At 41.9% G+C, this 12846-nt stretch overlaps 1 protein-coding gene across 2 annotated transcripts in view; it reads right to left on the bottom strand.

The window, feature by feature from the left end:
- Positions 1-8924, bottom strand: part of gapvd1 (GTPase activating protein and VPS9 domains 1) — a 51540-nt gene extending 42616 nt beyond the window's left edge. For both annotated transcript variants that reach the window (XM_066713140.1, XM_066713141.1), the window contains exon 1: positions 8773-8924. The gene's annotated coding sequence lies outside the window, so the exon portion shown is untranslated. The remainder of the gene's footprint in view (positions 1-8772) is intronic.
- Positions 8925-12846: the final 3922 nt, after the last annotated feature.

Raw genomic sequence — 12846 nt, 5'->3', positions numbered from 1 at the left:
AGTGACTATAGAAAAGGTTTTGTGAAATGCCATGACTCAATAATAATGGCACAGTGCTGCCTCCCAGCACTTTTCAGATTTGAATCTTTATTGAATATCCCTTATTCCACCTCTCACAGATTCCCTAAAAACTATTATTCACACCCTGCATAGCAAACATCATGTTCTGCTGCATTTGTAAGCAGATTTTGAGTCCTCTCTCGACAGGAAACTTTCAATTCAGGTAGGACTTATTTTAAACATGTTGATGCATATAAACACACTTTAAAAGAATTAATCAAATTCACATACAAGCCCAGGGGGCAACATGAGCCCTGTTGAAAATGAATGCTGGGTGACTTTGATGTAGCCTATGCTGGTTTACAAGTCACAGTTTCCCATCTATGAGGTGAAACTGACTGTGCGTGAAGACACAAACCATGGTACTTACGGCAGCAAAAGGATCAAAAATTCCAACCACAGGACAGATCCACAAAGACATGCGAAGCATAAATCATTTTTTTATGTCCCATAATCATGTTTCCCCAAAGCGAATGCTAATCCTGCTCTGCTCACACTTGTTATTTGGAACTCATTCCCGACTGTAGTGCAGTGGACTGAAATGGGATAGTAAGTACTACTGAGTTTTTAGGCTATGTTGCACTTTCACAGTGCAGTTTAACGTCCTGCCTCTTTTCCCATTAGTAATCTAGAGACCCCCCGTTTTATTTAGAGAACCAGATCCGGTTTATTATGAATCTGATGCAAGAGCCCTTGGCGAGTCTCTCCTGCACTCTGCGTTATCTGTTCCCAGTCACCGCAGCCAGAGCCTTCATTCTGAAACTAAGCGGAAAGTTCAGAACTGACTTCCTCTTGACTCTTCTGCATTCCTATACGCGTGCATATCATATCCGGGAAATGACAGACCAGATGCAGCCTGCACTGATGTCATGAACACCCGTCATAAAAAGAAAGAAGTTGAATATTTGAAGCACCTTCTGAGGCACATGTAACACACTCCACGTTTTCTACCTTTTCAGGAAGGTGAAATATGTTCACAAATCCCTGATCCTGCCAGGTATAAAAAGAATAAAAAACTACCTGGAAAGCAGCAACTCATAATAAACATGCTTTGTGGAACACTATTTATCTTCAAACTGTTTCCCGGTATATTTAAGACAAGCCAAACAAGATGGACCGATTATACTGTTCCAGAACACTTGCACCAGCTGCCATGTGTTGACATGCATCACCGGCTTGCTGTAGGCAGAGAGAGACACCCATGTTTGTTACACTGTCATGGCTTGGAGAATTCTTAACCTGTTAAAGTCTAAACCTTTCCTGACTAGTGAGCTGCTAGCTGCTAGACTATAGTAAATAATTATATTGACCAAAAGAACCATAATCCTTCCTCAACAAAGGATGCCGTTCTTCAAGTAACAAAAACATGACTTAGGCCAATTTTGCACATGGTTATTTCACATGTTTCATTGTCTCTCCTATCAAAACTACAGAGAGTAATCATCATCTATAATCACACGAAACAGCAAGACACAGCCAGCCAAAGGAGACCGTGGCCTTCCTTCTAGAAACACTTATTGTTATAAATTTGCCTATGCAAAACACATGCAAATGTAGAAACATCACAGATGCAACCATTTTGATTTCATTCCTCAGAACGCCCTTTTGCTTCTCTCTTCCTTTTGTTCTCAGTAAGTGATGCACACAGATCGCAATGCAGGTAAGTAATGTGACCAAAGAGGGGTTGTAATGGATTAGTATACAGGCCAGGTTTTAAACAATCAAGTGTTTATAGGATTAATGCACGACTGGCAGGTCCAATGCCTTCTGCGCTAATAATATCTGATCATGAAAGGCATTAAGTCATTAAAGAGAGTTCTGTTAGCCTTCATGGCTAAAGATGCGTCATTTCTCAGGTTTGACTTATGGTAATACTGTCAGGCCACAATCTGAAAATATAAATTACGAATACAGGGAAAGATAAAATGAAGCATTTATAAATTGACTGAAAACTTTAAAAGGAAAATTTAACTCAAGACACTCTCTCTCTCATATTCTACTAGCAGACAACATAGAATTAGACACTGAATAAGAAAATGCAGTGGGAAAATATTTTCTTTATATTCTTTATGTTGTTTTGTCTATAAAGCTATGATTAGTCTGTATTACCTAAAACAGTAAAGGTTGTGTGTTTTGGGGCAGAGGTATTTGGTTAAGGACCTGAAACAATGTCTTTGATAATGTCTGCTGCCTGAAGAATGCTGACCAGCACCAATCAGCACATCAAACACAACAACAACAGTAGTTAACTCAGGCCTATGTTAATTATCATGTATGTGGTAACCACTTCATCTCCTTCTCTCTTTTTCTCCCCTCCCTCCCTTCCTCTCTCCCCACCCCACCCACTCCCTCTGTCATCTTCCTCCGTAATCTCTGCTACGTCTCCCCCTCCACTGCTCTCAATCCGTTACCTTCCATTGACAGTTTTTCCCATCTGTCTGTTAACTGTGCTACCTCCTCTTTGTTCTCCTCCCTCACCTCCTCCCTTGACTTTCTCTGTCCTCTCACGTCTCGTCCTGTGCTTCCCTCCCCTCCTCAGCCTTGGATCTCTTCCGTTCTCCGCTCGACCCGATCCAATCTGCGCGCTGCTGAACAGAAGTGGAAGGGGTCCAAACTCCCAGCTGCCCTCGAACTCTACCGCTCTCTACTTTCCACATTCTCCTCCTCACTCACCTCAGCCAAGAAGTCTTACGCCAAATCACTCTTTGAATCCTGTCAACAACCACTGCAAACTCTACTCCACCTTCTCCTCCCTCTTCGCCCCACCTCCCCCTAATCCTCCTCCTTCCTCTCTCTCTGATGATGATTTTGCCTGCTTCTTCTCCCGCAAGATCACAGACATCTGCAAGTTCTTCAACAGTCCCGTCTCCTCTCCCATGCCGCCCAAGTCTCCCACCGATCAAGCTTCCTTTTCTTCATTCTCACCTCTTTCAGATTCTAAAATTTCCTCTCTCCTCCTAGGTCACAAACCTACAACATGTGCCCTGGACCCTCTCCCCACTCCTCCAAGCGACTGCCCCTGATCTACTCCCCTTCATCTCCTCCCTCCTCAACTCCTCTCTGGCTGTTTCCCCTCTGCATTTAAACAAGCTGCTGTCATCCCTCTCCTCATAACTACCACCCTGTCCCCCTACTCCCCTTCCTTTCAAAGACCCTCGAGCGGATGGTCCACCGCCAGCTCTCTGCATTTCTCTCCCATCGCTCACTTCTTGATCCTCTGCAATCCGGCTTCCGCACAGCTCACTCCACTGAAACGGCTCTCCTGGCAGTCACTGACTACCTCAGCTGTGCTTGGGCGGCCTCTCTCTCCTCAGTCCTCATCCTCCTTGATCTCTCTGCAGCATTTGACACAGTCAATCACTCAATCCTTCTCTCCTCCCTCGCTGTCCTTGGAATCTCTGGGACTGCTCTCACGTGGCTCTCCTCCTACCTCAACGACCGGACCTACCAAGTGATATGGCGAGGTTCCTCATCCACCCCCCAACCTCTCCTCACAGGCGTACCCCAAGGCTCCATCCTGGGCTCCCTCCTGTTCTCTCTCTACATCGCTCCCTGGGCCCCTTCATCGCATCCCATGGTTTCTCTTACCATTTTTACGCAGATGATGCCCAGATCTTCCCGTCTTTTCCCTCATCTGACACTCATCCCCTCTCGCATCTCTACCTGCTTGTGTGCTATCTCTGCCTGGATACACTCACACCACCTCAAGCTCAACCTCTCCAAATCTGATCTCTTCTTTTTCCCCCCCTTCCTCACCTTCTGCTGACCTCTCCATCTCAATGCCCTTGGAATCTACAACACTCTCTCCCTCTTCTTCCACTAAGAACCTAGAAGTCACCCTCGATCCTGCGCTGTCCTACACCCAGCACATCAACACACTGACACGCACCTGCAGATTCTTCCTGAGCAACATACGTGGAATCTGACCCTTCCTCACCGACTACTCGACTCAGCTGCTCGTCTAGTCACTAGTCCTCTTGCGCCTGGACTGAAACTCCATCCTGGTCATCCTGCTGGAAACTACTACGCACCCACTCCTTCTCACCCAGAACTCTGCGGCTCGTCTGGTATTCTCTTTGCCCTGATTCGCACACGCTACTCCACTGCTCCGCTCCCTCCACTGGCTCCCGATAGCGACACGCATTCAGTTAAAGACATTGACCCTCACCTACTGCTGTCTCGACCACACTGCACCAAGCTACCTTTAGACCATCGTCTCTCCATTCTGGAGGGGCCAGAAGACTAATTCTGCCTCCTCTCCACTCCCCTTCCTCCAGAGCCACTCCTTCTCATCCCAGGCACCTAAATGGTGGAACGACCTTCCCACTGAAGTCAAAACAGCAGAGTCTCTGACCTCCTTCTGGCACTTACTCAAGACACATCTTTTCACACAGTACTTGTAATTTAGTCTTTCATTCTCCTGTAAGATAGCACTTATACAATGTTTTGTCATACTCTTGCCTTTGCATTAATAGCACCTATGCTCCCTCTCCCTTATTTCTTAACTTTGACTTAACATCTTGTCTGCACTTATCAGCTTTTACAAGCTAGGATGTAAGACTTTATATATTGCTTACTGTTATTGTTACTAAATTTGTAAAATGTATTATGCCTGAACTGCACTGTAATATTATTGTATCGCATTGTATTATTGCACTTTGTATTGCACAGATATTGTGTAAGTCACCCTGGACAAGGGCATCTGCTAAGAAATAAATAATAATAATAATAATAATAATAATAATAATAATAATAATAATAATATAATGTGGTAAATCTACTTGAACAACTGTATTTTAATGAGATGTAATCACTTCCAAATAAGACTGCAACATATTGTCTATCTGAAGATATAAAAAGGCTTTTCCAACTCACATCCTTAATTATTTTCTTCACTTCATGTGAGAGGAGAACTCCATGTTAACCTGTATTTATTTTTTTCTATTAAATTTGTTACTTCTTCATCTGTGTATCCTGAGAATTTCTGAAACCTCTACAAAAACAAACTGAAAAACTGTTTAGAGTCCTGCCTTTTTAAAACTTCTTCTCGTGGACTTTGCTTATGCTTACACAACCGTCATTTAATTATTCAAAGAGATTGATCATGTCTCTATGAGGAGCAATCACATCTATACAGTGCATCACATGATTCCTTAAATAAATCCCAGTCAACACTTGTCTCCAGTGTATTGTGTCGCAGGTCTTAAATTAAAAATAAATAAAACAAGGATGAGAAAAACTATGATTTGCATAAAGAGAATCAAATGATTTAAAAGGTCAGGAAATAGAATAGAAAATGAGTTGAAGTGACAGCTAAAATGTAGAGGCTCAGGCCTTGATTTGAAAAAAAACAAAGAAAAAAACAACAACTTCGAAATGATGAGCTGTAGGTAGTGATGTGTTTTATAGCATGTCTGTGCCATTTGGGGCTGTGAAATATGTTTTTTACCAGTGCTGTGGCCTCCAGGAGAGAGATAAAGAGAGATTGCTTCTACTTTAAAGGTTATATCCTGGAGAGCACACACAAACAAATATCCTTAATGACACACCACGTTCTGTAAAATAATCAGAGGTCTATCCCTTTCTTCTTGTTTTGTTATTTGTTGCTGTTGTTTTTCAGCACAACTGTAGCCAGGAAAATCTGGTGCAAATCACAGTATGTACCTTATACATTTTCCTCAAAATCAGAGGGGAAAAAATAGAGCACAGGACATCCTTAAAAAAATGGAACGGGTGACTTCCTACTTGCCCCAGCAAACAAAGCATGTTTGACCCTTCCCTCCTCCAGATCAGTGACTCGGCTACTTTTGTCCAAGACTTAAAATAGAAGAGGAAATAAGAGCACTATGCCAAAGCAAAGTGAAAAAAAAAGAAGAGGCAACAGAGCTAATTACGAACACCTATAGTCGTAATCAACGTGATTGAGAAACTGAATCCTGTGCTTTGTACCGAGTGCCAACGCGCTCACAGAACGAAGCTGTGTCCACAGAACTGGAATGGCACAATGGCTGGCTGTCCGTTCCTCGCCGCATCCACATAGTCATGGCAACACCAGCAGCTGAACACAGCCCGAAAGTAGGAGCAGTGAAAGGGACGTTTTTTATTTGAGTACATTTTACTTAACGGCTGCCTTTTTTTTCCCCTCCCATCAGTAAGTGTGTGTGCGCTTATGCTTGAGATGCAAAAAAGGTTTGTGGGGAGGTCCTGTGGGATGCAAAAATGTAAATACAAATAAATAAGACGTCAAATATCAGCCGAGCACAAGCCCAATTAACCGAAAAGAAATGCTTGTTAACAAACATGAAGAGGAAGAAAAAAAAAGAATTTGCTGACAATATTTACTGTGATCAAACAAGCCCACCAGCTTTTTTCCCCTTAATTTAAGATTTCTGTATTTATTTATTTATGTTGCACACAAGAAGTTTTCCAAGTTTATCACACTGAGCCATTTTGCATCTGGAGAACATTCAATAAATGGATGTTTTAGTCTAATTTTACCCAATGCCACATCAGTATCACTGCTATCATGATCGACACAGTCCAGAACGCATTTCCTACAAGAGTCGTTTGACAGGGTTTAGCACGTTAATTTATGATGCCTTCCATTAACCCCTAGCCTGTGTCCCGGGACAGTGCTTGAAGTACTACAAAGCAGCATCAGGGCCTCCCAGAATGCGAAGGATGTGGCAGAATTCCAACAGCATAGTTTGCACACGGCTGATAACAGAGACCCCCTATTCTCACACGGGAGGGTGGTACCAGAGTTTGTATGTATAGAAAACAGGTGGGGAAGGGGGCAACATGACTATCACCCTCACCAGCCGTGCAGCTGTCTGGAGAGACACCACAAGGGCCCAGGGATCTGGCAGGCGAGATGGTAATAAGTGAGCCATCACTCCAGCTGCCCCTCACCCCCACAGTCAGGGGTATTGCATGCTGAGCAACAGCCTGAGCAAACCAGGGTACTCCAACTGTTTACACTTGGCTGGTGTGGCACCCTGGCATTCATTTCATGCCCTTTCATATTTCTGCATCTCTGTTCTTACGGCATTGTTTTGGAAGTGGAGTTACACTAGAGAGAAGCCTGCATTTCTTTTGTTCATTAACATAATTGTATCACAGCTTGGGAACAGTACAATGTGGAGGGACTGCAAAAACATGCAACATCCTTAGTGTCCTGCCCGAAATAAGAAAAGCTGGGGCTAAAAAAAAAAACTGGCAGTTAAGCACCCACAACAAAGGGGGGGCTGTTGAACTTACTTGTTCCGCTCAAGCACCAAACAGAGCAGGACACTTACCTTATTCCTAGCAGCCAAAGCTATGCAATTTGTAATTTAGGTTAAACAAACCATCACCCACTGTAACTGGCAGAGCCTGCTAGAATACAAGTAGAGGGTTTTGCTTCTTCAAAACTAGTTTCAAGCCCCACCACTGAGTAATACTAATAGTTCCACACCACACCCCTTAACTTATACCAAACAGGTATGGGAAGGTAAATGTAATATGTTGTTTTTGTTTACAGTTGCATGTGGTCTGAACTTGATTCTTCAGATATCATAATCAGATTTCCTCAGCATCAGATTAATACTGCCAAGATTGTGGTCACCAACCACCTCCCCGGGCTTGATGCTCACAATGTATTAAAGTAATGTTTCTCCCTCTGTCTTTCATTTATGCTCTACTTGGTCAATTGCAATTCTACGAAGAGGAAAATAATCTCAGAAACAAAACCACACTTAATGCCACTGCAATATATGCTTAATCTCTCCTTGACAGTCCTGCACACAAACAACACTGAATACCTACGTTTATGCCAGAATCAGGGTTGCTTGAAATCTGCGAAACTAGGGTTTGTTTAGCAGCACTAAATCTGCAGGCTAAAGTCGCTATGGCAAGCATGCACGTTTTATTCGCATGACAAAATCCTCTCTCCAAATATATCCCACACTGTGACTATGCAACAAGACGACTCGCTTACATTATGCAGTGCGTTTATTGACATCAACGTCCAGGAAGTACTCGTGTAAATTTCCATGCACAACCTACAATGTCGCTGAATGAAATAGCAGCGATTTAAGTAAGTTATGAAAAAAGTCTCCAGGTTCTCATTTGAAACGGAAAGGTATAAAAGCATGCACATATATAACATGTCAATTAGTCATTTTGAAATACTCTTCTCTGATCACCTAAAACGCAAAACATAAAAGCCCGACCGGTGTGAATGCATCCTAATCCCAGTTTGATTCCTACCTACTCCCAATGCAATAAAACACATTGTATCTTTAGGGTGGTGCACCGCTACACCTCAATTGGAAGCGACAGCTAGTTTACATTAGCTCGACTGGTGATCATTAATAACGCCTGGATGTGATTTGTGCCAACCTCCACAAAGTAGCCCCTACTACTAGTATTAACGAGGTATCTCCCAGTGCTCATCTCTCTCTCTGCATTGGAGCATTTTGCGTAATTTTGCGCAATTCTGCTCATAACCCGACCGATCATCCTTCCACGGGAGAGACTGGGAAACGGACATAAAGGCGCTACAGCCCCAATGTATGTGTCTCTCACTATGCCAGTGCTAGACGCAAAGTTAGGCCTAGGCACAGACCAACGAGCCTGACACAATCCTAAATGAAGTCCTGAAGCCTTGCAAACATGCATAATATCTCCTGTTAGCGAAAAGTCAGCCCCATGCATCAAACACGGACTTACAGTAGGACTTGTGCCGATATCCACGCTCTCTCCGTCGGCCGTAGTTTTTCCCTGGCTTTTATTCGAGTTGGATTTTTTCTTCTTCTCTCCTTTCCCAACAATGTTGTTATAGATATACCTCCCTCTTGCAAAGCCTACTCTGTCCACCCCGAGCGGTAGCTGTCACAACGGGTGAGACATGCTCAGCACGCATGCGTACTGGAGGAAGACGTGCGGCATGGGATTTGTAGTCCTGGCGTGTAGTTCTGAATTGCAATGTTTTATCACTGGCTACAGTGATACTTGTGTAGTCTCAATCTCAATTCACATTTATGATGTTTAAACAATACATAATCGGTACTGGGCTGTATCAAGATGTTTATAAAGAAGATGTAGTTGGTATTAATAAATAAATACATAAATAACCATATAAGTGGAGACTAGTATACTTGCAAGTTTTTTTTTTTCATTAGGAAGTTCGAGTTAGTGCCAGCAGTGGCCTCAGTTGTATGTATTTTTTTTCCCTGATTTTGAGTATAAACTGGATTTGTATATGATGTCACAAGCTCTGTCAGAAAAAAATAAACATATCCTAATATAAGAATGATGATATTACGATTTAGAACTTTGAGAACATTTTCGAGTTATTTTGAAGCTATTAAAAGCTATTCCCCATAATTAAATTTGCAATCTGTGTAACTGTCTCTATTTGTGTATTTATCAACCTGTCTCTATCTGTTTATCTATCTACATCTATATCTTATCTGTATAAACTATTATATTTCATACACTTTAATGTTTACATTCATGCATAAATGCTATGAGCAGTAAATGTGTGAGCTGACTCAAATGAATATGAAAGATTTCCATTTTCAGACATGAAGCCAGTGATTTTGCCACTGTTACAGGTTTTGTTTAAGATAATGCGACCACTTGGAGTTACATTTATTCATACAAAAAACTTACACATATTATATTTTAACATTTTAGATATTACCTAACAGGGATAACTACTAGGCACAGGAAACAACACAATGCAATGAATGTTGCTGTTGCATTCCGCAGATTCCATGCGATGGTTGTATTTACTGATTATGGCCAGCAGGTGGAGATCGGGTAATGTGATTTAGCAATCGATTTGCAATGTAAAGAAGAAATGGCTCTGCCAAGGTACCCAAACTAAACTAATCTGAATTTGTGTTTTTAAAACAGTGTGCAGTGATTTGAACCCAGCTAAAATGCTATATCAGCACTAGAGAAAATATTACTGTTATATGTACATAAGTTAACCTTAAAATTAAGCTCATGCTAACTCCAGTCCCATCTGTAAGTTATCTTTACATGTAGTATACATACATCTACATAAATAACCCCACATGTAACTGTAATATACATTTTTTTGCATTTTACTTTTAAAATGTTGCACTTAATCTGCTTGTTATTTAGATTGGAAACTGTAATTAACCCCTTCCTATTCAATTATATTGATTAATTCTGTGGGTCGTGGCTCTTATCTCTATACTGGGGAGGGGGGCAGATGTGCCATTGTAGGATCAATCTCTGCCTTTCTTGTGGATTTTACAGTCCACTTCATTATACTTTTTTTACCTTCAGACAAATTGTATGGGATGTAAATGTGCACCTTGCTGTAACTGATCGAATTAGCTCATGCCAACAGCTGACAAGGAACCCAAAGATTAGGCACTGTCTGTAACTTTTATAGTACAGCTTGTCAGTTTGAATCTTTGAATCTTGAATGTTTATTTCCTTTTTTTAAATACATTATGCTTGTGTACATTTATTGCAGGATGCCATACTCACCTGGAATCACATTCTGTACAGTTGCAGGCAATGATGTTTGATTGATATCATCCTACCACGCTGCAATATCTTTCTCTATCAGCCTGAATCCAGATCCAGAGCACAGCCCCTGCACATATCATGAGAGTGAGATGTCGTGATTTTCAGAGATGAGGAAGGATTAGGTTTAGAGATGAAGTTAATGGCACAGGATGAGGTTAGTGGTAGGCTGTGGCCACTCCATGGTTTCTGCTGAGATTAAGACTTGGATTAGGGTTAGGGTAAGGGTTAGGAATTAACAAGTAAGTCTGGTTGGTGAGCCCATTTTTTTTTTTTAAAGAGCACCAACTAGCCATCTGTTCTCCAACACATCTGCACCATGCAATTTACTTTAAATTGGTCAATGTCTTCTAATAAAAAGAGAGACTAATAAGGTACCAGCATGATTTAAATAGACTGTAGGATAGAACAAATGGACATACTCCACCATCTTTGTAGAGTCCCTGGCATGGCTGGAGCACCTTTGCTTCAGTCACCACACTCCCATTGTGACTGGATGATTGACATTTTTCTCCTTACGTCAGCATGATGTATTACTGACATTCAGATCAGAATATATTAGGCATCTCATGATACATCATTTATATTTGTGTGACGTAAAAATCACCTTTAGTGGAACGCAACGTGAAGGTGATTGTTTACTTGGAGAGGCAAACATGAGGTATAGCAGGAAGAACTACCAGCAGTTCAGAAGGTGTATATACAAAGTAATGTTTAATCAGAAAACAAGGATATTTGCATTCAATAGTAAAATCACCTTCCTATGGCAAGCTAAAAGCAAAGCCAATCACACACAATTACACAGTTAATTGATTATTGTGACAAGATTCAGTGTGGCATCATAAAGTATGAATTGATATGCAGCTGCATTTTGTTGCAAGATGTGAGTGTTCTATGGGAACACAGGGATAGCATGGATTCTCAAATATAACTGAATAAAAGATCTCACCCTTTTAAATCACAGACAATGGGTTTCTATGGCTGTCATTTTTGGATAGAGCGCTATGAAAAATCAGTCTGGCACAATGGATAATATACAGTACATCACTTGCATCTTTTCTTTGCCCAGTCAAGTATCATTGTTCAAAACATCTTGACGGGGAAGCATACAGAATTAGTGCTTTATTTTCTGCATTGAATTCATACTTGCGTAGTGTATTTCTTTCAATATTCCTCAAGCGAGACCAAGATGAGTCAGGCATTGTTCTGGCCCTGTTTGTGGCCTGAGACTATGCCATGCATTGTCTCAGATTATGCTGTTTTTCTGAAGCAGTCACAATGTGTTGGCAGAAAATACTGCAAGCGTTGTTGTTCTGTAAGGAATATGAATTATGTATCAGTCAGATAGACAGGGAAGTGGCCCTATGTTTGTCTTTCCCAGTGTGCCTGGTGGCTCTGATCAGTCCTGAAACAGCAGGTGGTAGAGGCACAGTTAACACTGTGGCAACTGAATTAAATGTACAGCCATGTCCCTCTGTCCCTAAATGCTGGGACACTTAGGAGGTTATGTTGGCTGTTCTAGACACTGTGCCCGGAGAAACTCTAGTCTCTCCAACTACCATGGTCCAACATGGCTCATTTTTTAGCATCAGTTATTTAATTGGATCTAACATTTGATGAAGAGCACCAAACAGAGCAAAATCCTGAAAATGATTGGGAGCCACCATTTCCCAGTGCTGGCTTAAGGCCTTGTCCACTACAGATCTAAAGACCTTTACCTGAATAAATGGCAGTCATCGGTCATCAACAGGCAGCATCTTCCCTTCCCAAGTCCTCATCTTTGGCCCCACCCATATTTTGGGAGACTTTCCCACGAGAGCTGTAGTAATCATCACCGGAACGCTGCTAATAAGCATGTTAGGGTTCAGTGGGTTTGTGGAAGTAATGAGAAGGGGCAGAAACCTTGCTCCTGTGACATCAAAATGATTTGACCCCACGCTCTGGTCTTCAGTGTGGAGTTCAGCTCTGAATAACAATAATGATATGTGAGGTTCATAAATAACACCAGGCACTCATGAGATTAAAACAAAATGGCACATTACTAATGCACTGAGCTTGTTTTGATCTACAGCCTTAGCACACAAACAACCCCCCCTCCCCTTACTTAATGTCTGCTTTGCTGCCTACTCAATAGTTCAAGCAAACTGAAAGGACCCCATTGTCAAAGCTACAAATGACCCAAGCAGCTCTGTTCGGGTGAAGAGGGACAGCCTCTCAGAATACAGTACAAATGCC

The sequence above is a fragment of the Amia ocellicauda genome, chromosome 9, assembly GCF_036373705.1.
Source record: "Amia ocellicauda isolate fAmiCal2 chromosome 9, fAmiCal2.hap1, whole genome shotgun sequence".
NCBI lineage: Eukaryota > Metazoa > Chordata > Actinopteri > Amiiformes > Amiidae > Amia > Amia ocellicauda.
The sequence above is the reverse complement of the archived record's forward strand: the minus strand, read 5'-3'. Positions and strand labels throughout refer to the sequence as shown.